Genomic DNA, 23,478 nt, shown 5'->3' with positions numbered 1-23,478 from the left:
AAACCAAAAATTAAAAGATAACTAATAAAGCTATAAAAACTAAAGAAAAATGATAACTAATAACTAATTAAAAGGAAATTTAACCTGCACAATAATAAAAATACATATCAAAATGAGATACAGATAAAATAGTACTTAGATTTTATACAGTTAAAAGTTTATTAGAATGTAAGAAAGGCTAAAAATTGCGTTTAGCATCTATTTCAAGAAATTAGAAGTACAAAAAAACCTGAAGAAAGTAGAAGGAAATAGGAAAGATACGTGCAGAAATTAAACATAGGATCAACATTGCCATAAGTGGTTCTTTTTATTTTTTGGCTTTCTTTTTTTCATTTTATTTCTTTATTGAAGTATAGTTGATTTACAATGTTGTGCTGATTTCTGCCATACAGCAGAATGCCTCAGTTATATGTATATATACATTCTTTTTTTATATTCTTTTCCATTATGGTTTATCGCAGGAGATTGGATATAGTTCCCTATGCTATACAGTAGGACCTTGCTGTTTGTCCATTCTACATGTAATAGTTTGCATCTACTAACCCCAAACTCCCAGTCCATCCTTCCCCCTCTCCCCTCCCACTTGGCAACCACAAGTCTGTTCTCTATGTGAATCTGTTTTTGTTTTGTAGATAGGTTCATTTGTGCCATATTTTAGATTCCACATATAAGTGATGTCATATGGTATTTGTCTTTCTGACTTATTTCACTTAGTATGATAATCTCTAGGTGCATCCATGTTGCTACAAATGGCATTATTTCATTATTTTTTATGGCTGAGTACTATGCCATTGTATATATATACCACATCTTTTTTATTCATTCATCTGTTGTACATTTAGGTTGTTTCCATGTCTTGGCTATTGTGAATAGTGCTGCTATGAACACAGGGGTGCATGTATCTTTTTGAATATAGTTTTGTCCGGGTATATGCCCAGGAGTGGGATTGCTGGATCATATGGTAGTTCTAGTTGCAGTTTTCTGAGGAACCTCCATACTGTTTTCCATAGTGGCTGCACCAACTTACATTCCCACCAACAGTGTAGGAGGGTTCCCTTTTCTCCACACCCTCTCCAGTATTCGTTATTTGTAGACTTTTTAATGATGGCCATTCTGACCGGTGTGAAGTGGTACCTCATTGTAGTTTTGATTTGCATTTCTCTAATAATTAGTGATGTTGAGCACCTTTTCATATGCTTCTTGGCCATCTGTATGTCTTCTTCAGAGAAATGTCTATTTAGGTCTTCTGCCCATTTTTCAATTGGGTGGTTTTGTTGTTGTTGAGTTGTATGAGCTATTTATATATTTCGGAGATTAAGCCCTTGTCGGTTGCATCATTTGCAAATGTTTTTTCCCATTCTGTGGGTTGTCTTTTCATTTTGTTTATGGTTTCTTTGCTGTGCAAAAGCTTGTAAGCTTGATTAGGTCCCATTTGTTTATTTTTGTTTTTATTTCTGTTGCCTTGGGAGACTGACTTAAAACATTGGTACGATTTATGTCACGGAATGTTTTGCCTATGCTCTCTTCTAGGAGTTTTATGGTGTCATGTCTTATGGTTAAGTCCTTAAGCCATTTTGAGTTCATTTTTGTGCATCATGTGAGGGTATGTTCTAACTTCATTGATTTACATGCAGCTATCCAACTTTCCCAGCACCACTTGCTGAAGAGACTGTCTTTTTCCCATTTTATATTAGAAGTGGTTCTCTTAAAAAAAAAAGGAAGCAAATTAACATATTTGGCAAGACTGATCCCAAAAAAGTACATACACAGACATTAAAGAAATTGAAAGGAGGATACTATTATACTGCAGATATTTGAAAAAGAAAAGATACCCTTAATGTTGTCAAAAGTGACAGTAAAGGGATTTTTTTGGAAGACATAAATCCCCAAACCCCGGGAAGAAGGGAAAGAAGAAATAAACAGAAAAGCAGATTGAGACATTGAAAGGTTTAGCAGAACTGAAAAAGTTGAATCCTGAGCCAGTGGTGGAGATAGCTAGTGATAAGCAAACCAGTTTATAATTGCATAATCGCCCCAAATCTCAGATATGGTAGCACCAGAGAGCATTACTCTGGGAATTGGGAGTAAAAAGAGGGTTACTGAATGTCTGTTAGATTCCCTCCCTGCTTTGGGTAGCTAGGTGACTGCCCCTCCCCATCTCCGCAGCAGCCAATTGAAGATTTATTCTCCATAGAGAAAAGTAGTTTATGGCCTAGAGGTCAGAAACTGAGTTGAGGATGAAAGTACCTTAAGGGGTTCTGTGCCCTCAGTCATACTAGGCTCCCAGAACCCTAGTGCGCAGGAGATTGGAAATGTTCTCTGGGGAATCTTGATTAGATTAAGAGGAAAGATGTAAAGAACTATTTTATGGCATAAAGAATTATTTTATGAGGCTGCCATAGCCTGACAAAGATAGTAAAAGAAAAAAATACATGCAAATCTCCCCCATAAACAGATGCAAAATTCCTAATCAAATATTACTAACCAAATCCAACAATATATAAAAAAGATAATCTTCATAACCAAATATTTAATAAAATCTATTTTCCAAATAAAATTAGGATCCTGTGTAGAGAAACAAAGGATGGCGGGTATGTCTTCTCTGCTGAAGATGAAATGGGCCAGAGTTTTAGCCAGACATCTGAATTGGAAGAACTTGCTAACTTTTGGGTAAGCTCGGAAAGGAGAAGGTATGAATTGTCTTCCCCTGTAACTCTTTGAATGACACTCTCACCTCTGGAAGTTCCTTGCCAGCCCCAGGATTCCTCTTGAGACATGTAGAGTCATGCTGACCCTACACATCCAAGAAGCCAGGACCTGATGATGAGACATTCCTCCAGGATGTGGTTGTGGATCCTTCTATGTGCTCTGGCTTGTCGTCAAAGAGTAGCTGAATTCTTATTTGCTGTTGGCAGGGCCAGGGCACTTGCACTTTAATTCCCATTTCTCCGGCCGTGTGGCATGGGTGAGCCTTGTTGCCGACTATGCCATAGTCATTGGTTAAGTTGGATTTTTCCTTTTAAGTGATATCAGATTAGCATTCCCATAGTTAGGACAACTTGTTCAGAACCAGTCTTGCTTCTTAGGAAGATGACTATTCTTCCTTGGGGTCTGTGACACAATTTGATTGAGAACTAGGAATCAGTTGGCCAGAGTTGTTTTGTTTTGCTTTGTTTTCCTTTTCAAAATCCAAGCCCTTTACACATTACCACAAAGGGAAAGGAAGAGAGGGAGGGAATGTCTGATTCATAGAAGCTGCAGTTACTTGGGAACAGGATTGTGTGAAGATGGGAAGCCCTTCTGCACTCGTCTTTCTTGGTACGGTTTGAATGCTCCCTGCTCTCTCTCTCTTGCTTACTCCTGTAGAAAAACTCTAGTAGCTCCTCTTGAAGTGGATGGAATGGGCTCTGGAATCATCTCTCAGGCTATCCTAAGACAGTTTTTTGTTTTATTTTTTAAAATTATCTGCTTTGCAGAAGAATGGAGCATCTGAGGCAGGGTGGGTACATGGTGGAAAGTACCAGAGTGTGCGCTCACCTGGGAGGGCCCTTACAGGTTATCTCGTCCACACTGCCCCAAGATGGATAAGGAACCCTTTAAGTTCTCCTTGGACACATTTGGTGACAGGAGCGCACAGCCTCCTCCCTTGTGGCCCTGACCCGCCTCTCGGGACTCAGCTGCCTCCCTTCTCTTCTGTTCCAACCAACCGCCCTCTGCCTTGTTGAAATTCTTGTTTATTTGTATGTTTACTTCTGTTTTCCCCAAAGTCAATACTCCCTGTCAGCTCCCCAAGGGCGGGGGCTTTGTCTTGCTTGCCACTGCATTCACAAGCCTGGTTCACCGTAAATACGGTTGGCTGCCTGATTGAAAATGCCCTAAATTCTGACAGCTATACTCAATTAAAAGTTTCTACATAGGGACTTCCCTGGTGGTGCAGTGGTTAAAAATCCGCCTGCCAATGCAGGGGACACAGGTTTGAGCCCTGGTCCGCGAAGATCCCACATGCCACGGAGCAATTAAGCCCATGTGCCACAACTACTGAGCCTGTGCTCTAGAGCCCACGAGCCACAACTACTGAGACCGTGTGCCACAACTACTGAAGCCCACGTGCCTAGAGCTCATGCTCCGCGACAAGAGAAGCCACTGCAATGAGAAGCCTGCACACCGCAACGAAGAGTAGCCCCCGCTCGCCACAACTAGAGAAAAGCCCTCACGCAGCAATGAAGACCCAACGCAGCCAAAGGAAAAAAAAAAAATTTATACATAGATCCGAAGTGGGCTTCCCGATAACTTGCCGAGTAGGGACAATTAGAATGAGAACAAAGCCCCCGTGGGTCTTCATATTTCAGTGCTTAACAGAAAGGTCTAGCTTTCCTGGTGACGGGCATAAGGGGAGTAGAAGAGAGGGGGAAACCCTCAAAAGTTTACTCCACTTTTTTCACTGCTTGCACCTTTCTTTCTTCAAATCAGCCCAGCAGAGTGAGTATCCCAGCGACTTTGGACTCAGGCAGACGGCTCGGCTGATCTGCCTGGAGCCATGTAAGCAGGGACAAGTCACCAAACCTCTCTGAGCCTCGGTCTCCACACCGTCTTTATTGAAAAGCATTTTGAAATGTATTAGATAGGAAAAGCCACAGCTTGAAAAGAACTATATCTTAAATAACACTTACAGCAAAATATAGCCAAAGGGTTGAAAAGACTGCATATTACCCATATGTGGTAGGAAAAGAACAAAAGAGGCTGCAGATAATGTGCCTGGGAGATAGAGGCTCAGTAAGTGGGAGCCGTTGGTAATAACCAGTTCTCACAGAGCTTCTCCAGTGTGTCCATTGTGTGAGGCCCTCTGAGGCTTAAAGCAATTCCCTGCTCTCCAGAAACGTGCCGTGTAGTTGGGAAAATAAGATGTATATACACGAACCGGTTGCAAAAGCAGATGACTTGTCTGAAGTTTTCCAGTAAATACCATAATTGTTAGGAAAGAGCTTGAAGTTGGAGAAGGAAAAGAAAAGCTGACCGGTTTTAAACTAACTTCTGACCACAGTGACCACAGACATCAAGGATGAGGGTAATCAGTTTTCCAAGAAGAGACTAAGGGAAAATCTCCCTATATGCAGAGGCCCAAGTTATCTTGAAGTTCCTGGAGGAGGAGAAGAGCTAAAGAGAGGGTGAGTGTAATCTTGAGCAGGCCAAGAAAGCTGGGAGTGGGACGGAGGGGAGAGGAATGACTTCGGGGGCTGGAAGCAGAGGACTTGGTTCTAAAAATAGTCCTGTCCCTCTTGATCAGATCCTGAGCAAAGCCCTGGATGTCACCTCTTGGCTCACAGCATCCTGGTTAGAAAATTAGAGAAAATATTTGCCTCCTTCCTGAGGGAACAAAAGAAAATGACAGTGGTCCTGAGTAATTTGGCCCCGTTTGGGAAGGAAACATGTCTGCGCTGCGTGAAGTGGAGCTGAGAATCTTCCAGGCTTTTCCCCTGCTTTGCCACAAGCTCGGGGCCCTTAGAACATCTTCCTGTGTTCTTTCTTTCCCCTCTCTTTTTTTTCTTTCTTCCTTCCTTTTTTTTTTAAAAAAAACTTTTATAAATGTTTTAAAATGTTGCCTTTCTGAAAAGGTTTTATAAAAATATTACCTACACATGGCAAATATTTAAGTAATACAGAAGGGAATACAGTGAAAAAGCAGGGTTCCCTTCTACTTTTAATGTCCCTTCCCTCCAAGGCACTTACGATTCCCAGTTTCTTCTACATACGTAAAAGCGATTTCAATACGCAGAGAAAACTGCCTCACTCCTTTCACTGCTGGCTGTTTCTCCATTGTCAGATATGCCACGGTTTACTCACCAGTGCCAAGGGCACTGGTTCTTAGGACACTTTAAGTCTGCTAAGAGTGAAAGGCATTTTCCTAGTCATTCATTGCCAGTTCTCATTTATGGGGCCTGCTGTATGCAGACACAGTGCTGGGTGTTGAGACGTGGAGAGAGGCAGAGCCCCTTCCCTTGGGAACTCAGAGCCTAGCGGAGGAGGTGGGCATTTAGGAGACATCTGAGGGCTCTCACAGGTCTGTGCGTGCACAGGGCTGGCGTCCTGCCCTGGTACTCTGTGCTGCTCCCGGCTGCGACTTCTCAGCCAAGGTGGAAAGTAAAAACAGCTGCCTTCCAGAATGTGGCCCTGGCTAAGGTGTTCAGAGTCAGGGGAGGGAATCCTGTAGCAAGGAAGTAAAAACCAAAAACCTTGGTTCAAAAATATCATAGAAAGAGCACGGGGAAGTCACAATACCTGTAAAATCTAGGGGATCAGGGTTTGTTTATCAAAGGCAGTAGGCTCATAAGAAATGGGAGAGAGGGGGCCAGGAAAAGGTGACCAAAGACACAAGTCATCTACTTCCAAATGTTCTCTGCCTTCCTCGGGGCACTCCTCTCCCACCCCCCCTGCATGTCAAGTTCCTGGCACTCCTGAAAGGGCTTTTCGTCTCCTCCCCTTGGCCTCGCTTCATGGATCAGACACAGCCTCCCATGGGGGGCTCCTACGTAGATCTCTGTGGGCATGAGCCCAGGGTTCACAGTGGCAGCGAATCCTGCCCTGGAGGTGCTGTACCCCTCGCATGGTTGACCGTGGACCCCATCACCAAAACTATGCCACGTCCCAGGAGAAACAAGGGGGTCCTGTGAGACACTCTAAAGACTGGAGTACTGAGAAAGAGCCCACAAGAAGGGGTGGGTGGGCCTTGTCTTCCATTATTGTGATTTACACCGTGTGTCCCAGCCTGGCTCCACAGGGGAACAGTTGCTGGGCCTTGAGACGCGCAGGAAGTGGGTCTCCTTGGTGGCGGTGTCTGCGTGTGGTGAGGGAGAAAGAGCTGGGGAAAGGTTGGAAATACTTAAACGTGCTCTTTACCTCTCAAAGCGAGACTGCTTATTCTGCAGCCTCATAGCAGGCTGGAGGCCCTGCTATTTCTGATCTAGAGCTAGTGGAGCAAAGAGAAAGTCCTGCTGAACCATGATCGCCCAGGTTCACGGCATCATTGACAGATGCACTGTTTTCCCCAGACACCAGCCGCCGAGCCCCACAGGTTCTCCTTCGGTGTCTGACTCCTGTCTCTTCCCTGTGTGTGCTGGTGCCTGCCTGCCTCACACCTGCTTCACAACTGCACTCACGGTCTAAGGAACCCGTCTGCTTCCTCTAGCCCATGTCAGTCCTCCCTGGGAACACTGCTTTCGTCAATGCCTCTCCCGCTCAGGGCTCCCAAATGCCTTCCATGCTCAGCACAGCCCTTCTCCCTGACCCCCAAGGGCAGAGGGCAGAGGGTGTGTCCTCCTCGGGGCCTGGCGTGGAGCAGGTGCTCAGTTGGGAAGGAGCTTTGATGGAGGCGGACAGCTGGGAAGGGTACAGGGCTGCCCTCTCTTGGGCAGTGGATAATGTCTGTCCACTCACCCCAATCGGGAGGCGAGGAAGGGCGGTTGAGTGGAGGCCCCCCCGCCCCCCGGCAGTGGGACCAGGTGCCGGAACTAAGGAGCTCCACCAGGGAGGGAGTCCGGATGCTGGAGAAAGACAGGGCAGATGTGGCAACGAGCATGGGAAGCAAGACAGGGAAGACTTCGCTTTAGGGAGGAGAGAGGCTGGAATTGTTGAGGGGAAGCGCGGCAGCTGAGGCCAACTGGTCTCTGTGGGATGACACCCACAGGGACAAGAAGAAGCAACAGCACATGTGTAGAGAGAGGATGGACCGTCTGCAATAGTTCTGTGTGGACTGTGCCAGGGAGGCGGTGAGGAATAAGGGAAAGGTCCAGTCTGGGTAATCCCAATGTCTTTTTCTGATACCACCCCTCAGCCAGGGAGCGAGTGGGGAGAAGACTGGCCTGGGGTGGTCCAAGGCCGAGGAGGGAGGGAGGGTGGGGTCTCCCTGGGCGGAGAGGGCCCTGGTGTTACTGCACACACCAGCCCCTTCCCTCCCTGCGGCTAGGAGGTGCCCACCATCCTTGTGATCCCTATTTTATACACAAAGGAGCTGAAGGCTGCACTGGCTGAGATGAAGGGATTCACCTTGTGTGGGAACAAACCCCCACGGACAGCACAGGGGCAGAGCTGGAATTTAACCCAGGTCTTCGGGAGTCCCACTCTCTAGGCCAGCACCGCCCCCCTCCCCCCCCCCCTGCAAAAACAGCAGTTCTGAGAGGGGCCGGGGTGGCTGGGCAGGAATGGGTATTAGGTCCTTGAAAGGAGGCCAGGAGTGTTCAACAAGTTCGTGAGACTCTGGAATGGTGTTAAAAAGTCATGTTGAGGGGGCTTCCCTGGCGGTCCAGTGGTTAAGACTTCGCCTTCCACTGCAGGGGGTGTGGGTTCGATCCCTGGCCGGGGAGCTAAGATCCCACATGCTGCGTCGCCAAAAAACCAAAACATAAAACAGAAGCAATATTGTAAGAAGTTCAATAAAGACTTTAAAAATGGTCCACATCAAAAAAAAAAATCTTAAAAAAAGAAGTCACGTTGACCCAACGTGGAGGACAGACTGGGTGGAGAGACAAGAGCCTTAGCCAAGGGCTGGAGTCACCCACTGCCCCCAGTCCCCTCCTCAGAACCACACCTTACACTTGCGTAGTTCCTGTTCACACAGTGCTCACACATTGTGTTCATCTGAAGGGAGGCGCTGCCTAATGTGGACCCTGTCATCCCGGGATTTGGCCACGGGGTGAAATGCCCAAGATTGCCCGGGGAATCGCCAGCGAGCTCACCAGAGCAGCCCGGTGCTCTATGAAGCCCGTCCCGCTTTCCTTGCAATCGCCACCCTGACGTCTAGGTGGCGCCAAAACCTCACACTGATTCCTCCCAGGTTGGGGCACCGCCCACGCCCGGGAACGGAGTTGTTCCAACTCAGTCCCTGCAGACTCCAGCTCAACTCAGCTGGCTGCCAGCTCAGCTTTCTGGGTTCCGTTCCGTCCAAGTACAGGGGCTGCAAACTTGCAATTGTTGTTTCTGTTCTGCCTTCTACTTGGCTGGGACCCTGGCCTCCTCTAGGGAAAAGTAGGTGGGTCAGCCCTCACCCTCCCATCTCAGCTTCAGGGACATCACAGAGCAAGTACTGCAGCTGTTCTTTTCAAATGTAAAAAATAATTTTACTGAAAATATAATGACATTAAGTTCCCTTTTAAACTTAATTTTCAAAAAAATTATCGAAGCAATGTATTCACATGGTTCAACACAATAGGCTCCATTGACCCTCTTCAGATAATTAAAATATTGTTAACAATTCAGCCACTCGCCCAACACCACCGGCATATGCTACGTTTTCCAGATCACCACCCACTGTTCTGATATTGCTTTTAACTGTAGCTGGTTAACAAAATGGGAAAGAATTCTTCATTCATTCATTCCTTCTGCAAGTATTTACTGTGAGTCATTAGGCTAGGCTTTATTGGAGGCACCGGGGAGGGCGAGGAGTTAAACAAGGTCCCTTCTGGCTGCGCTCACCTCCCAGCGGTGGAGCCGGACGGAGAGCCAGGGGCTAAGTCCCAGGAAGGAAAATAGGGCAGGATGCGGGGTGAGGGTGATGGGGGGGTGTCAGTGGTCAAGAGCGATCCTTCTGAGAAAGTGACATTGAGCCGAAAACTAAATAAACATTTGGGAGCAATTTGCTGGGGGAGGAACTACACCTGTGGGTTGTGGAGCAGCTCCTCCCCCGCAAGCTTAACGAACACGAGGGTCAGGATTCTTAGCTCCTCTCGGCCTGCTGCCCGCCCCTCACCGCCCCCGGCTCCCTCTCTTCCCAGGGCGCTGCCCCTTCCGGGGAGCGTGTGTGCGAGTGTGCGTGTGTGTGTGTGTGTCAGTGTGTGTGTTGCGGGGAAGGGGTCCTTCACCTCCCCGGGCCCCGGCTCCCTCTCCACTCCCACCCCCAGCTGCCCCTCCCCGGTGAGCGCGCCCACCCCCCCATCCCCTATCCTTCCCCCTCCCCAGGAGGAACGCAGAGCCGCAGCCGCGGGGAAACGTAAAGTTTCTGCAGCTCAAAAGTGACGCACAAATTCTTTAAGAGCTCTTTGGCGGCGGATATCTAGAGATCAGACCATGTGAGGGGCCGAGAGTACAAATACGGCCGCGCGGGCGTCGGCGTCGGCACAAGCAGCGACGCCCCGGTGCCTCGAGGGCGCGAGGGTCGCCCGCCTCGGAAGCTCCGGACCGGCCTCCGCGGACTCTCGGCAGGTGGGTCCGCTTTCCTCCCGGCTTTTAATGCCCACTTCTCTCCCGAACTTCATCCCGCCCGGCCTCTCCGGGCACCGGCGCGGGGGCTCTGGGCAGGGTGGGCGCGCGCGGAATCGGCAGCGGGGACAAGGGGACGCGGGCGGGCGACCGGCTCGGAGCGCTCCTTCGTCCCCGGCTGCCCGGCTTCGGGTGGCCCAGTAGCCCAGGAAAGCCCTTCAGGACGGTCCTGCGGTCGGGAGGAAAAGTTGCTTTACTTTCAACCCATGGCTTCTGTTTGCTCTTCACTGACGGCCATCGCGTGCAGGGGGCTGTGTGCAGGCATCTCTTGGGGGAGAGTCCTGGTGGATGCAAATGCCCAAATATCTAGAGAAATCTCTGAATGACACATAAGTGGGACGAGTCTCCGTGCCCTTGGGTAGTTTTCCCTGGCAGAGCCGATGCATGCTCAGTCATTCAGAATTTATGTGAAAGCCAAAACTCCAGCGAGCTGTTTTACATGGTTGAAGTGTGTAACCATCAGTTGCTTGAAAAATGTGTATATTCAAATTTGCTTTTGAAAAGGATCTCTGGAGCTAAAGAACACTAAGAAACATTTCTTTTTGCCCTGGGTCTTCTGCATAATGAATTTCTTTTTCAGTTGGGGTTCTAAAGAATTTCAGAGGGGTGGAATTTCTAAGAGTCAGACATTACAAAGGCTTGTGTGTATGTATTTTTATGATCAATTTTGTCCAGAAAAATGAACCAGGTCAATGGATTATTTATGAGCCTGCTAGCTCTCATCAGAGTAAGAAGAGCTCAAATATTTAATGTGTTTTGCCTTCAGTTACACAGGAAAAATGTCTAAGTAAACAACGTTGGGATTTGTGTTCAATGAAGTGGAGGGCGCCATGGCACATGGCCGTTTGGGTTTGGGGAGTGGAGGGAAACACACAGCTTTGACTCTGTCCCATTGCTCGCTTTTGTGTGAAGCCACTGGTGCTCAAAGGTTCAGATTTTCCTACCACAGACTCGGGTTGGGGTGGCCGCTTCCAGCGTGGATGAGATGCAGGTTCTTATGGGGTTTGTGCAAGCTGTTTTGGGCACGGGTTTTCCTTTTTTTTCACTGAACCTGAGTAAGAGCAGGTTACTTGCAACTGCTTCACAATTAATCAAAAGTCCCCTCAACGCTCGGGTGATCCATCTAGGACATTTCAGAGTTGTGACACCAGCACAGATATTCAAACCCATCTCTTTTGTCTCCTTGCTTAAAAATATTTATACTAGGGGTGGGCGGTGGGGACGGAGTAACATTGCAGTTTTAATGGAATCAGCAAAACCTCAGAAATTCCTCTTTGGGGAATTCTTAGAGTTGTCTGAGCATTTTGATGAAACTCGGAGAGGCATGTCAAAGAGTCACAAATGGGTGAGGTGACCGTGGAATGGGGTGCTGGCTGGAGGGTGTTGTCTCTTATGGCAGGCTTGCAAAAACATCCTGGATGTGTCCCCCTCCAAAGAGAAATGCAGGTAATTCCAGACATGAAGCCAGTAAATGGCAGTTCTTCTCCTTCCTACTCCTCGAATGGTATAATTCGGGGGAACAAAGGCAGGGTTGCCTGAAGAAGTTTAATTTTAATTTGGCTTTAATGAATCAACAGGATATGGTCATGACTTGACTTTTTAAAGATGCTTGGATGGCCAAAGGGAAAATTATGCAGTCATGTTTCTGTCAGTTTAAGAAGGTACCTCAGACCTTAATTATTCCCCGTCACAGATCAGCTCCTCTGGGTCTCGAGGTCCTCAGCTCTAAGCGAGGGGTGGGGGGCCCTGCCTAACAGGATGTCCGCGTCCCCTCCACTCACTCTGTGACTGTGAGCCTAGCCTCTCTGCTTTAAGCAAACACGAGTTGAAGTGATGGTGCAAAATGCCTGGGGGCCAGGACTCTCTACCCAGATGTTTCCATCAGATTAGGGTCCTCTGAGGACCCCCGGCTTTCCCTCTAAGGCAGGGGCTTTGCGCACTGACATGCACAAGTTAAGTCCTGCACCTCAACCCTGTCCAGCTGACAGGGGCCTGAGTTCCTAGACTCCTCGAATCCCCTTTGCAAACTGCCCAGGGTGTGGGGCAGGAGAAACGGCCCCCAGATGGTAGAGATTTGGGCTGGGCTGGTTTGCTTTGCAGTCACTGAGCTGTTGCCAGTGGGCTGCACTCCACTGAGGTTGGTGGTGTTCCACAGGACAGGCTTGGGAGTGGAGTCAAAGGTCTGATAAAGCATCCCGTTTCTCTGTTCCTCCGGCAAGTGATACCGACTCACCTGCTCCTGTGGGGAATCCCATTTCTGGGTTTAACCGGGCCAAATAGCGCCCTAAGGAAAGGGAACTGCCATCTTTCTAGGAGGGAAAGATGGAAAATAGACCCAGGTGGAAAATAGATGAAACTTAGCATTTTAAAGAACCCTGGCATAAATGACTTCCCCTGGTCAGAGGGTGACCTGCTTTTCTAGGGTGGGCATGAGACCCAACGTCGGCCAGCACAGCCCCCCATTTCTAGGCAGAGCTCAGCGAACTGACGTGGGTCCACATGCAGGAATGATCTCTGAGTAAAGGCTCTGTGCACGGGGCACTTCCTCCTGCCTGACCTTTGTCAGCTGTCAGCACCTGGGAAGATGAAGGCTCACTTACTGAACGTCAACATTTTTGTAAACCAAGTGTTTTGCCAGCCGGGTGTCTAATGGGGTGATGAAACGAGTGGAGATAAGGCCTGTGCAAGCAGAGGCAGTCCGGCTGCCTTATTTTCCTCTTTCCTTTGGCTCCCCTGGAACCTGGCAGCAGCTCCCTTGCTGCCACCCCAGCCCGGGACCAAGGGCACTTGACAGGGGGTACTGTAAGCCCTAGGCTTTCTAAAAGCCAGGACAGGATAGCTCTCCATTAACCCCCAAAACTCCTGGACTGCAAAGTGAGGGATGAGCCCCAGCGACGTGGAGACACGGAGGTGGTGTCCCAGGGCCAGCTCGACTGCCAGGGTCCCCATGCCACTTGCCAGTGCCTGGGGTCTGGCACTGGAAGGTCTCCTGGAATCCTGAGGTCCAGTTCTTCGTGTCATTATTTGAGGTAGAAAGGGAAGAGGTAGGATCTGTGACGAGGCCGGTGGCATATGCAGGAGAGCCACCTGTGTGCCCTGGGCAAATCCAGAGCTGGAGCCTGGTAGGTGGGCTCAGTGAGAGGGAGCCAGTCAGTGGGCCTTTCCCTTCTCGTGTTGTCGTGTGGTCTTTCGGGGCATATTCAAGGAAAAAGAAGATGGTATTTCCTTTGCTATGGAGCTGCTGCACGAAAAGAAGATAAACTGATTTTTTTTCCCTCTAACTAAGGGATTCCCTAGAATTAGGGAAGGGCAGAGCTGGAAGGGGCCTCTCCGGAGAGCCGGTCAGAGTCCTCCGTGGCTCGTTGAAGTTCGCCCACAGCCCCGAGTTCCAGGCCAGGCCTCGAACTTGAGTCTCCTGCGCATCTGTTTTTTTCTCTCCGCTGGGTGTGTTGTTTTAAACGCTAAATTAGCTGGCTCGCTCCCTTGTTTCAGAGGAGAGGAGCTGGGGCAGGAAGGAAAGGGGAGGGAAGAGACGGAGAGAGAGGAGATATGCTATTCCAGGCAGCAGGGAGGTTTGACTGACTGGAAGTTTCCCAGCTCGTCTGAGGGCTAGAATTATTTTTCTCCCCCCAATTTTTTTGTTTTATGATTTAAAGAAAATTTTTATTGGAGTATAGTTGACTTACAATGTTGTGTTAGTTTCAGGTGTACAGCAAAGTGAATCAGTTATACATACATATATATCCAGTCTTTTTTTTTTAGATTCTTTTCCCATGTAGGCCATTACAGAGTATTGAGTAGAGTTCCCTGTGCTCTACCGTAGGTCCTTATTAGTTATGTCTTTTATATATAGTAGTGTGTATATGTCAATCCCAAGCTCCCAATTTATCCCTCCCTCCTTTACCCCCTGGTAATCTTAAGTTTTTTTGTTTTTTTTAACATCTTTATTGGAGTATAATTGCTTCACAATGTTGTATTAGTTTCTGCTGTGTAACAATGTGAATCGCTATATATATACATATAACCCCATATCTCCTCCCTCTTGTGTCTCCCTCCCACCCTCCCTATTCCACCCCTCGACCATACCACCCGGAATGCACCCGATCCCATCTCCTCCCAGTTTTTAATTTTGAAATATTTCAACTGAAAAGTTGGCGAAGTGACCCAGTGAACCTTCACCAGTTGTTAACATTTTGCCACATTTGGGCCTGAGCTTTCTCTCTAATTAGACACATATCTAATTTTTACACATGTTAACATATATATAACTTGATACATTATGTATAATATGATATAACTAATGTAATAATTATACTATATATATGTACATATATATAATTTTGTTGTTGAACCTGTGAGAATTTGCAGATATCCAAATACTTCACCCCTGGATACTTTAGCTCGTGTCTCCTAAGAACAAGGACATCCTCCTACATAACCAGAGCCCCATAATTATCACATTTGGAAAACTTAACATTGATAAATTTTTTTTTTTTTTTTTTTTTGCAGTACGCGGGTCTCTCACTGTTGTGGCCTTTCCCGTTGCAGAGCACAGGCTCCGGGCGCACAGGCTCAGCGGTCATGGCTCACGGGCCCAGCCGCTCCGCAGCATGTGGGATCTTCCCGGACCGGGGCACGAACCCGTGTCCCCTGCATCGGCAGGCGGACTCTCAACCACTGCGCCACCAGGGAAGCCCTGATAAAATATTTTATAAAATATACAGCCCATATTCAGATTTCCTCACTATCTCAGTGATGTCCGTTTTAGCTCAGAGGGTTACTTTTTTTTTTTTTTTAATGAATTTATTTATTTTTGGCTGTGTTGGGTCTTCGTTTCTGTGCAAGGACTTTCTCTAGTTGCAGAGAGCAGGGGCCACTCTTTATCGCGGTGCACGGGCCTCTCACTATCGCGGCCTCTCTTGTTGCGGAGCACAGGCTCCAGACACGCAGGCTCAGCAGCTGTGGCCCACGGGCCTCGTTGCTCCGTGGCATGTGGGATCTTCCCAGACCAGGGCTCGAACCCATGTCGCCTGCATTGGCAGGCAGACTCTCAACCACTGCGCCACCAGGGAAGCCCTCAGAGGGTTACTTTTTGAGACCATCAGATCCTAGGGATGGTAAATTACCTCTTGCCCTCATGTCAGTGCATCTGAGAACTAGATCAATTCTGTGTAATGATGAACTGATTTTTCATGAATGTTCCCGAACCATGTGTGTATGACACATTGTAAAGCACATTTCAGAACTTGACCTAAGAGCATAGGCACCTTTGAGCAACGTTACCCAAGTCACAAACAGCTTGTGGCTGCAGAGGCGGCCCCCATCCCCCGCCCTGCTCTGCTGCTGGACCCCATCTCTCTCCTCATGTAGTTCTCCCCCTCCCTGCCCCACCCAGAGAAATGGGCCCGGTTCCCCCTTCCTTTCCTCTTCACTCACATTGTATCTAATTCCACTTCGAATCCCTTTCTCCTCCCCTTCTCTCTTCTACCAGCTGCCACAGGTAAATCTGCCCTCATTTCATAACACCCTCTCCCTGGGGCTGGTTTTCTCTCTCTCCTGTCTCTCCCTCTCTCGGCTTTCTTTGTGGGTCTAATCATGTCTTTCACACAAAAGTAGTCTTAGTAATATACCTGTGTTAAGGAAAAGAAAAATCTGTGTTTGGAAGTGCTCCCATGTTTTTTTAAATCTTGATTTCTATTTATTGCATAAATTGCATTATAACAATAAAAGTATTTAGAAGGTGTAAGTGATACTCCTTGTTCTTTTTTTTCTTCTTTTTTTTTTAAAGGAAACTAACTTTTTTTAATGATTATTTTTTAAATTTATTTTTTGGCTGTGTTGGGTCTTCGTTGCTGTGCGGGCTTTCTCTAGTTGTGGCGAGCAGGGGCTACTCTTCGTTGTGGTGCGCGGGCTTCTCATTGCGGTGGCTTCTCCTGTTGCAGAGCTTCTCCTGTTACAGGTTCTAGGTGTGCAGGCTTTAGTAGTTGTGGCTCGCGGGCTCTAGAGCGCAGGCTCAGTAGTTGTGGCACACGGACGTAGCTGCTCCGCGGCATGTGGGATGTTCCCAGACCAGGTTTCAAACCCTTGTCCCCTGCATTGGCAGGCAGATTCTTAACGACTGTGCCACAAAGGAAGCCCGGTACTCCTCATTCCGCCTAATCTAACACATCACCTGTTCGAGTTTCCCAAGCCTCTTTCCTGGCCTTGTCCATGTTGAAACAGAGTGAAGGCAGTTTTGTTTTCTGCAAAAAGTTGTCAATTGTGTAGTTAAATGTAATAAGGGATCTGTGTCCTCAACTTCTAAAGGCACCTCCACAGATTCTATACACAAGCTTCTCTACCTCATCCTTCTCTCCTTAAATTTAGTTCTCCTCAGGAACCAGGAAGAATGTTCAAATAAACAACTTCTAATCAGTTTGTCACCTCCCACCCCCTTTTGTAGTACTTAACAATGCTGTGTCCATATGTGCATGGGTTTATCTCTGGGCTTTCTATCCTGTTCCATTGATCTATCTTTCTGTTTTTGTGCCAGTACCATACTGTCTTGATAACTGTAGCTTTGTAGTATAGTCTGAAGTCAGGGAGCCTGATTCCTCCAGTTCCTTTTTTTGTTCTCAAGATTGCTTTGGCTATTCGGGGTCTTTTGTGTTTCCATACAAATTGCAAAATTTTTTGTTCTAGTTCTGTGAAAAATGCCAGTGGTAGTTTGATAGGGATTGCATTGAATCTATAGATTGCTTTGGGTAGTAGAGTCATTTTCACAATGTTGATTCTTCCAATCCAAGAACATGTATGCTAACACATATATATGGAATTTAAGAAAAAAAAATGTCATGAAGAACCTAGGGGTAAGGCAGGAATAAAGATGCAGACCTCCTAGAGAACGGACTTGAGGTTATGGGGAGGGGGAAGGGTGAGCTGTTACGGGGCGAGAGAGAGTCATGGACATATACACACTAACAAACGTAGTAAGGTAGATAGCTAGTGGGAAGCAGCCGCATGGCACAGGGATATTGGCTCGGTGCTTTGTGACAGCCTGGAGGGGTGGGATAGGGAGGGTGGGAGGGAGGGAGACGCAAGAGGGAAGAGATATGGGAACATATGTATATGTATAACTGATTCACTTTGTTATAAAGCAGAAACTAACACACCATTGTAAAGTAATTATACCCCAATAAAGATGTTAAAAAATAAATAAATAAAATAAATAAATAAATAAACAATGCTGTGTTCTACAGCTTGCATCTTAGGTGTTTTTGCATTTTATGGTTAAACTAGGATTTTGTAAACTAGATTAGGAAATTAACCACCATTTACGACATTTCTTTCTGTAGGTAGAAAATATATTGCAAGTTCCAAACAAACAACTCACAAATGAATGTTTGGAACACAGACCTTTGACGGGCATGCCTGCTGGTACTTGTTTCAAAGTCTAAAAGCACAACCTGGGCTCTTCTTTAATCCTAGACATGTCAGTCTTTTCCAATCCAGAGTTCATTAAAATTATTGTTCTGACAGTCCTCCCTTGGCCCCCGAGATGCAGATCTTCCTAATGGGTGAGGAGGGAGGAGGGGCAGCCCCCTGAGATTGGGAAGAAAGAGTAGAGCCTCACCTGAGGCTTACACCTGCCAGCATGGCAGCTGTGGTTCCCTGGGTCCCATGCCTGGGAAACCTGAAATAGACCCTCTGTGCTGGGAGCTGTGCAGTGCACACACAGGTCAGCAAGTATTTGAGTACAGAGTGTATGAGCCATGGCCCCTGCTTCCAGGGGGATGCAAAGCAACTAGACATAAAAGGATAACTAATGATACTTGAAAATCAGTGAGGAATGACAAATGAGTAGAGAGAGATCATCTTGGGCTGGGGTGGTGAGAGAAAGCTACGTGGCGGGGGTGGATAGAAACTTAAGCCACGCCTGGAGGATACAGGATGATTAGAGGGAGCGAAGGGGCAGGGTGGCGATGCACTGGGCATGCTCAGTGGCCCACCTGCCCCTAGTAACCTGGGGTACTTTTTAACAATGCAGCACCCACTGCATTGGATCTCTTTATTAGAATCTCCGAGAGAGCAGCCCAGGAATCTGCTGTTTACAAGTTTCCCAGTGACTCCAAGCCACTGATTGAGAGGAACAAGCAAGAACCAGTGAGGGCCTATGGAAGGGGATGGTGGCTGTAGCTTCTGGCTCAAGTGGCTCACTTGTGCTGTGGGCTACGAATCACTTAGCCTTGTGGGCCCCAGTTTCTTGGACTGGGGTGAGGAGTAGAAAAGCAGAATAGGTTGCATACATGTGGTGGCTTAGTGGCCATCAATTCACTGTCATTTATTGATGCTTTCCATGTGCTAGACGCTGAGTTAAGTGTTTGTCATACGTTTATTTCATTTCCACAACAACCTTTAGGAAGCAGGAATTTTAAGGGTCTGCTTTTACACATGGGGAAAGTGAAGCTCAGAGAGGTTAAGCAACCTGCCCAAAGTCACACAGCCAGTAAGTGATGGGTCTGGGATTCCAGTGCAGATCTGTGCAACAGGAGAGCCATGGATTGTGGACACACAAGGACTGTTAAAAATGAAGGTAATTAGGCTTTCCTGTTCGTGTTCACTACAGCAGGGCTATTTGTGCCTATCTATGCCAGATCCACTTCTTTTTATTAAAGTCAAAATAAATAATCCTTTGTACTTTTGCCCAGCCTCTGGAGTGATCTCAACCCCAGCACAAATGGCTAATCCTCTAAATTTTACACCCTGTATGGTGAGAAGCTCGAAGCTATCCTCCCCCAGGGAAAGTTCTGGATGGAGACTCTTTTCCTTTCTCATGGTAACTGGCCCAAATGGCCCTGAGGATTATAGCCTATTTAATTCCTCTCCAAAAAATTAAATTGTCTCATACAAGGCACTCTTTGGATAAGGAGATGGCTGTGATAGTGGAGTTCATTTCTATCCCTTACGTCCAAAAATCAAGATTTTCTCTACTCTCTCTGTTCAGATCATGAAGTCTCTATTTTGTTTGAAAGGCGAGTAGGAGTCCCATGGCTTGTGACCCTCAGAGAACTCAACGGTCCCTTCAACAGGTACAAATACAAGCCACCATTTTGCACTGTGAAGACATGAGCCAGAAGCAGTGAAAATCCAGGGTCCTGTGACAGAAGCCGTGCAATAGCAACAAAAGGAAGACCTTTAAAACCCAAGGGCAACTTGGAAGCTAAAAATGCAAGGTATCTGAACATGCCGCGTCAAGTCAGCGGAAATCTTGGTTTACAACAGGTTGTGTGGCAGCACTAGGAAGCAGCACCAGACTCTCCCTCGTTCTGCATGTTGGTGTTTTCCTACCAGTCATATTTTGGCCTTGTACCATAAACTTCATGAAGGCAGGACTGAGCCTGCCTTGTCTGCAAGAGCCTAGCACATAGTAGGCAGACAGTACGTGTCTGCTGAATTAGTGCCAATCCGTGGCAGAGGGCCAGGTTCAGTGTTTACTGCATTACAGGCACCAGGACTCTGTAACTCCTATCATCCTTGGTGTCCTGGGAACTCTAGACTCCCTCTGAATAGAGCGTGCCAATTGCCACTTGAGTATATGACCTATAATTAATCTTATCTCAGTGGTAAACCCATAATTCATGTTGGTTTTGGGGGGTTTTCTTTTTTGGTTTTTGTGTTTGTTTTTTTGAAAATGAAAATTGAGTGTCCTGAGAAATGAGCTCACTTTGATCTGGACATGTGAAGTCAAAGTACAAAATTTCTACATGTTTCTGCTTAGGATGTGCTGAAGCATCAAACAGACAAGTAGGGTCACGGGCATTTCCAAAGGTCTGGGTGGTTTCATGACTAATCACTGTAATTACATGCTTGTTCAGATACTGGTTCCTCTGGCTACAGAGACCAAATTTGTGGAAAGAGGAATGGAGATTTGATCAGGAGAAGTTTAAATAGAAACAATCCTTTTTACTGGGGGGCCGGGGGGAGGTGGAGTGAATTAGCCCACTCTCTGGGCTAATACGAGCCTTCTGTCAAGTGCATCACTGCTCGGCCCCTTGTGTGCGGACCCCTGGGGGATGAGGCTCCTGCGTGTCAAGCTGTCATCCTACCATGGAGCTGGGTGACGTGCATGGCCCCACCCACAGCTGGTCACCTGCTCAGCCTGGGAAAATGGCATACATTCAAGGTGCACAGGAAGGCTTCTGGGGCTGTTTCTGGCCATGGAGAAACTCAAGTCTGCCTGGAAGAGGACACAGCTGTAATATTGGACTCATTTGCAGTCCCTCTACCCAGCAGGACAAAAATACCTTTTAAAAAAGAAAGCTTTCAAGATAACATTCTTAGAAAGCAACCTTCTTAACATCTCTTCCTTCTATATTCCTGGGCCAGCTTGCTCTCAACTATTGCTATCTGCCGGTCTCAGTAGGAAAAGCTGCTCAGTGCTCTGTAGAATCAGGAAAATGGGAAAGGAGTCTGGATCCACAGGCAGCATCCCGCAGGCAGAAGGGCACCCAGGCCCGGCCATCTGCTCCTGGATGACAGATTAGTCTTTGGGAGGAGCTTCCTTCTCAAAGGCAGAGGAGTGATGTGAAGCAAAGGAGATGTGCATCTCCTGCCTGTTCGGTGGCTTCGTGTGGCTGTAACTTATCTATTTGTACCCCGGGTTCTATGATTGGGGCAGGAGCCCAATAAGACAACCCCAGAAAGCACAGCTGGATGGAGAGAGACCAGCCTCAGGGGAGAGGCAACCTGAAATCATGATTGGGCTAAAGGACCCTCTGAACAGGTTTTCTTATGACTTGGGCTATTTCAGCTGTTGATGAATTTTTTTTTTTTAATGCTGAGGGATATTTTAGGAAACAAGACCTTTAGTAATGCTCAGCAAAAATAGTCTGGTGTCTTATTCTTCTAGGAGTTGCTCATAACAATTGCCGAGAAATCAAGATCAAATACCTTGGGGGCTGAACCCCTGAGAACCCTGAAGAACATACATTGCCCAACCAAAGTTCACCAGCCCACACACATTTTCCAACTTCCTGCAGAGTGCCCCAGGGGAGGAAGTCAATGAAATCTAGAAAAATTCACACGACTTGCAGCAAGAGGGTGACAGAGCCACTGTATGGCTAAACGTTTATTCCCCCACCAATGTATTCTTCAGAGATGGGGGATGTTTCCCTTCTAGAGACTGTGGTGGACATGCCAGAGAAAGGTTGGGTGATACAGTTGCTCTCTGAGCTTCAATTTAAATGAGAGGAAAGTTGCAGTATTAAAGATGGGAAGATGTTCCTACAGAAAATTTTGGGTAAAATTTTGAAGGTGGAAAAAGAAAGACCAGGGAAGGGGGGCCTCGGTCATAGGCAGGATCTGTCAACTGGGTGCCGTCTGACCATCCGCATGTGGTAAAGCTCTATTTCTGCCATCTGGTCTGCAAGTTCTTCACTGTTTAATGTGGAAAACATGCCATTGATGTAGGCTGGAGGGAAGTACAGAGGCCTTCTTCAAACAACACAACCAGAGACTGCCAAGTTCAGGTTTAATTTAGCTGTGTATACAAATATATTGACAACTCATCTCTCTCAAAAACAAAAACAGAAACACCTTAAAATAAAAATCCCTTAGCCTGGTAGATGGTACCTTATGGTGGATGAGAGGATGTGTGGTTATTTAAAAAGTCCATCAAGTCTAGTTGAGGTCTCAGGGAACGGATAGGGGCAGGGAAGGCGGGACAGCAGCATAAGGATAAGCAAACAGGTTTTTATCTAGATCACTCTGTCAGAAATTCATATCCTTCTATGGGTCATGTCTGTCTCCTTGAACCCGGGATAGGGTCGGTGGCGGGGGCCAGTTAGATAGGGTAGAACCCAGGACACCTACCCCAACCCGTTAACACACCACACACACACCCTCGCTACATAGAGATGGTTTCTCTTTTGTTGCTGTGATATTTTTGGCATCAATCAATCCCTTTAAAATTTTTATTTTCTACTTTACAGAAAGAAACTACCCAGTAAACATGAAACTCTAATTAGTTGCATCCCCTGTGTTCATTTCTGATCCTTGCCAATATTTATGTGCATAGCCATCAGTGTGAAGCTACATACTTTGTGTTCTAAGTTTTCACTCACTACGTTTTTGTCTCCACATTTCCACACGTGGATAGTTAAGTTGTAGTCATCAAAAGCCCCACCAGGGTAGGAGACATACACTCACATTTTTTTTTTTTTTTTTTTACACTCACATTTTTTATGAGCTACCAGTTCCTAGCCAGCCTCCTACTGTTGGATTTGGAGGATTAGTATCAGATCTTTGCAGTTATGCATAGCAGTAGCAGTATCCCTGGACATCTTTTCCTAGAAAGGTATAACGTGATTTGAGCTAAGCAGAAACAAAGTTCACACCCAGAAGAATGAAGTTAGCTGGAAGGTCCTGGCTCCTTACTCCTTTATAACAGGCCATAGGTTTAAAGTCCGAAAGGGCTCGGATTTCTACCCCATGTTTGACATCTCAGAGGGCTGAGCTGACTTCCCTGTACCCTGGCCCATGGCAGTGACATGAAGGCATGGCAGCCCTGAGGCATGTGGGGACAGAGACACCAGTCACACTGGCGTGTGTAACCTCCACGCTCTTCTCTCTGCTCTTCCAGCGTGGATGAGAGGTGACCCTGCCTGCCCACTGTTGCAGAACACAAGTGCATTAGCCACAGGAGTTGCTGGGGAGTGGCAAGAAGAATGAATGGGGAGCAGCAGTGACATTTAAGGCTCAGTGGGACTTGCAGAGGCATGATGGGAATGCAGAAAGGCAAGGCACAGACAGACTGGACACAGCTGGAGGCAGCTAGAATCTGCCCAAAGGTTTCTAAGAGCTGGGCTCCAGGAAGAGTGAAAAAGTCTACAGCTAAGGAGCTAGGGGTCCTCACAAAGGGTGGCCTTTTCATCTCTTTCCTATGCTCTCTTCCTTTTTAAGTCACACCTATGGTTTATATAAAATATACTTTGAGTGTTCAGTTTAAATGATGGAGAGGACTGTCCTTATCTATTTGTAGCCAGAAACTGCTTCTTTGTTACTCTTTTCCTAGCACAGCATCCAAGACAAAGTAAGTGCCCTGTGAAACTTTGTTGAAGTGAAGCTTTGTTCTTCTGAGTCACTGTTAAACTCCAGGGTGGGATTCCAGTCCCTCAAATTGAGGTCAATACTTTGTTCTTAATAGAGCCTAGGCAAAACCTTGGTTATTTGCTATTTTTGTTTGTCCTGTTG

The 23,478-nt window shown here is 47.0% G+C and overlaps 1 long non-coding RNA gene across 1 annotated transcript; it reads left to right on the top strand.

Moving 5' to 3' along the window:
* The first annotated feature begins 9,996 nt into the window (after positions 1-9,996).
* On the top strand, positions 9,997-15,066 carry LOC132415121 (uncharacterized). Its single transcript, XR_009517092.1, has 2 exons — positions 9,997-10,191; positions 14,758-15,066. It is a non-coding gene; the product is annotated as an uncharacterized lncRNA (long non-coding RNA).
* The last annotated feature ends 8,412 nt before the right edge of the window (positions 15,067-23,478 follow it).

Source organism: Delphinus delphis, chromosome 19 (assembly GCF_949987515.2).
Source record: "Delphinus delphis chromosome 19, mDelDel1.2, whole genome shotgun sequence".
NCBI classification, from domain to species: Eukaryota; Metazoa; Chordata; class Mammalia; order Artiodactyla; family Delphinidae; genus Delphinus; species Delphinus delphis.
Note: the sequence above shows the minus strand (reverse complement) of the source record. Positions and strands in the feature narration are given on the sequence as shown.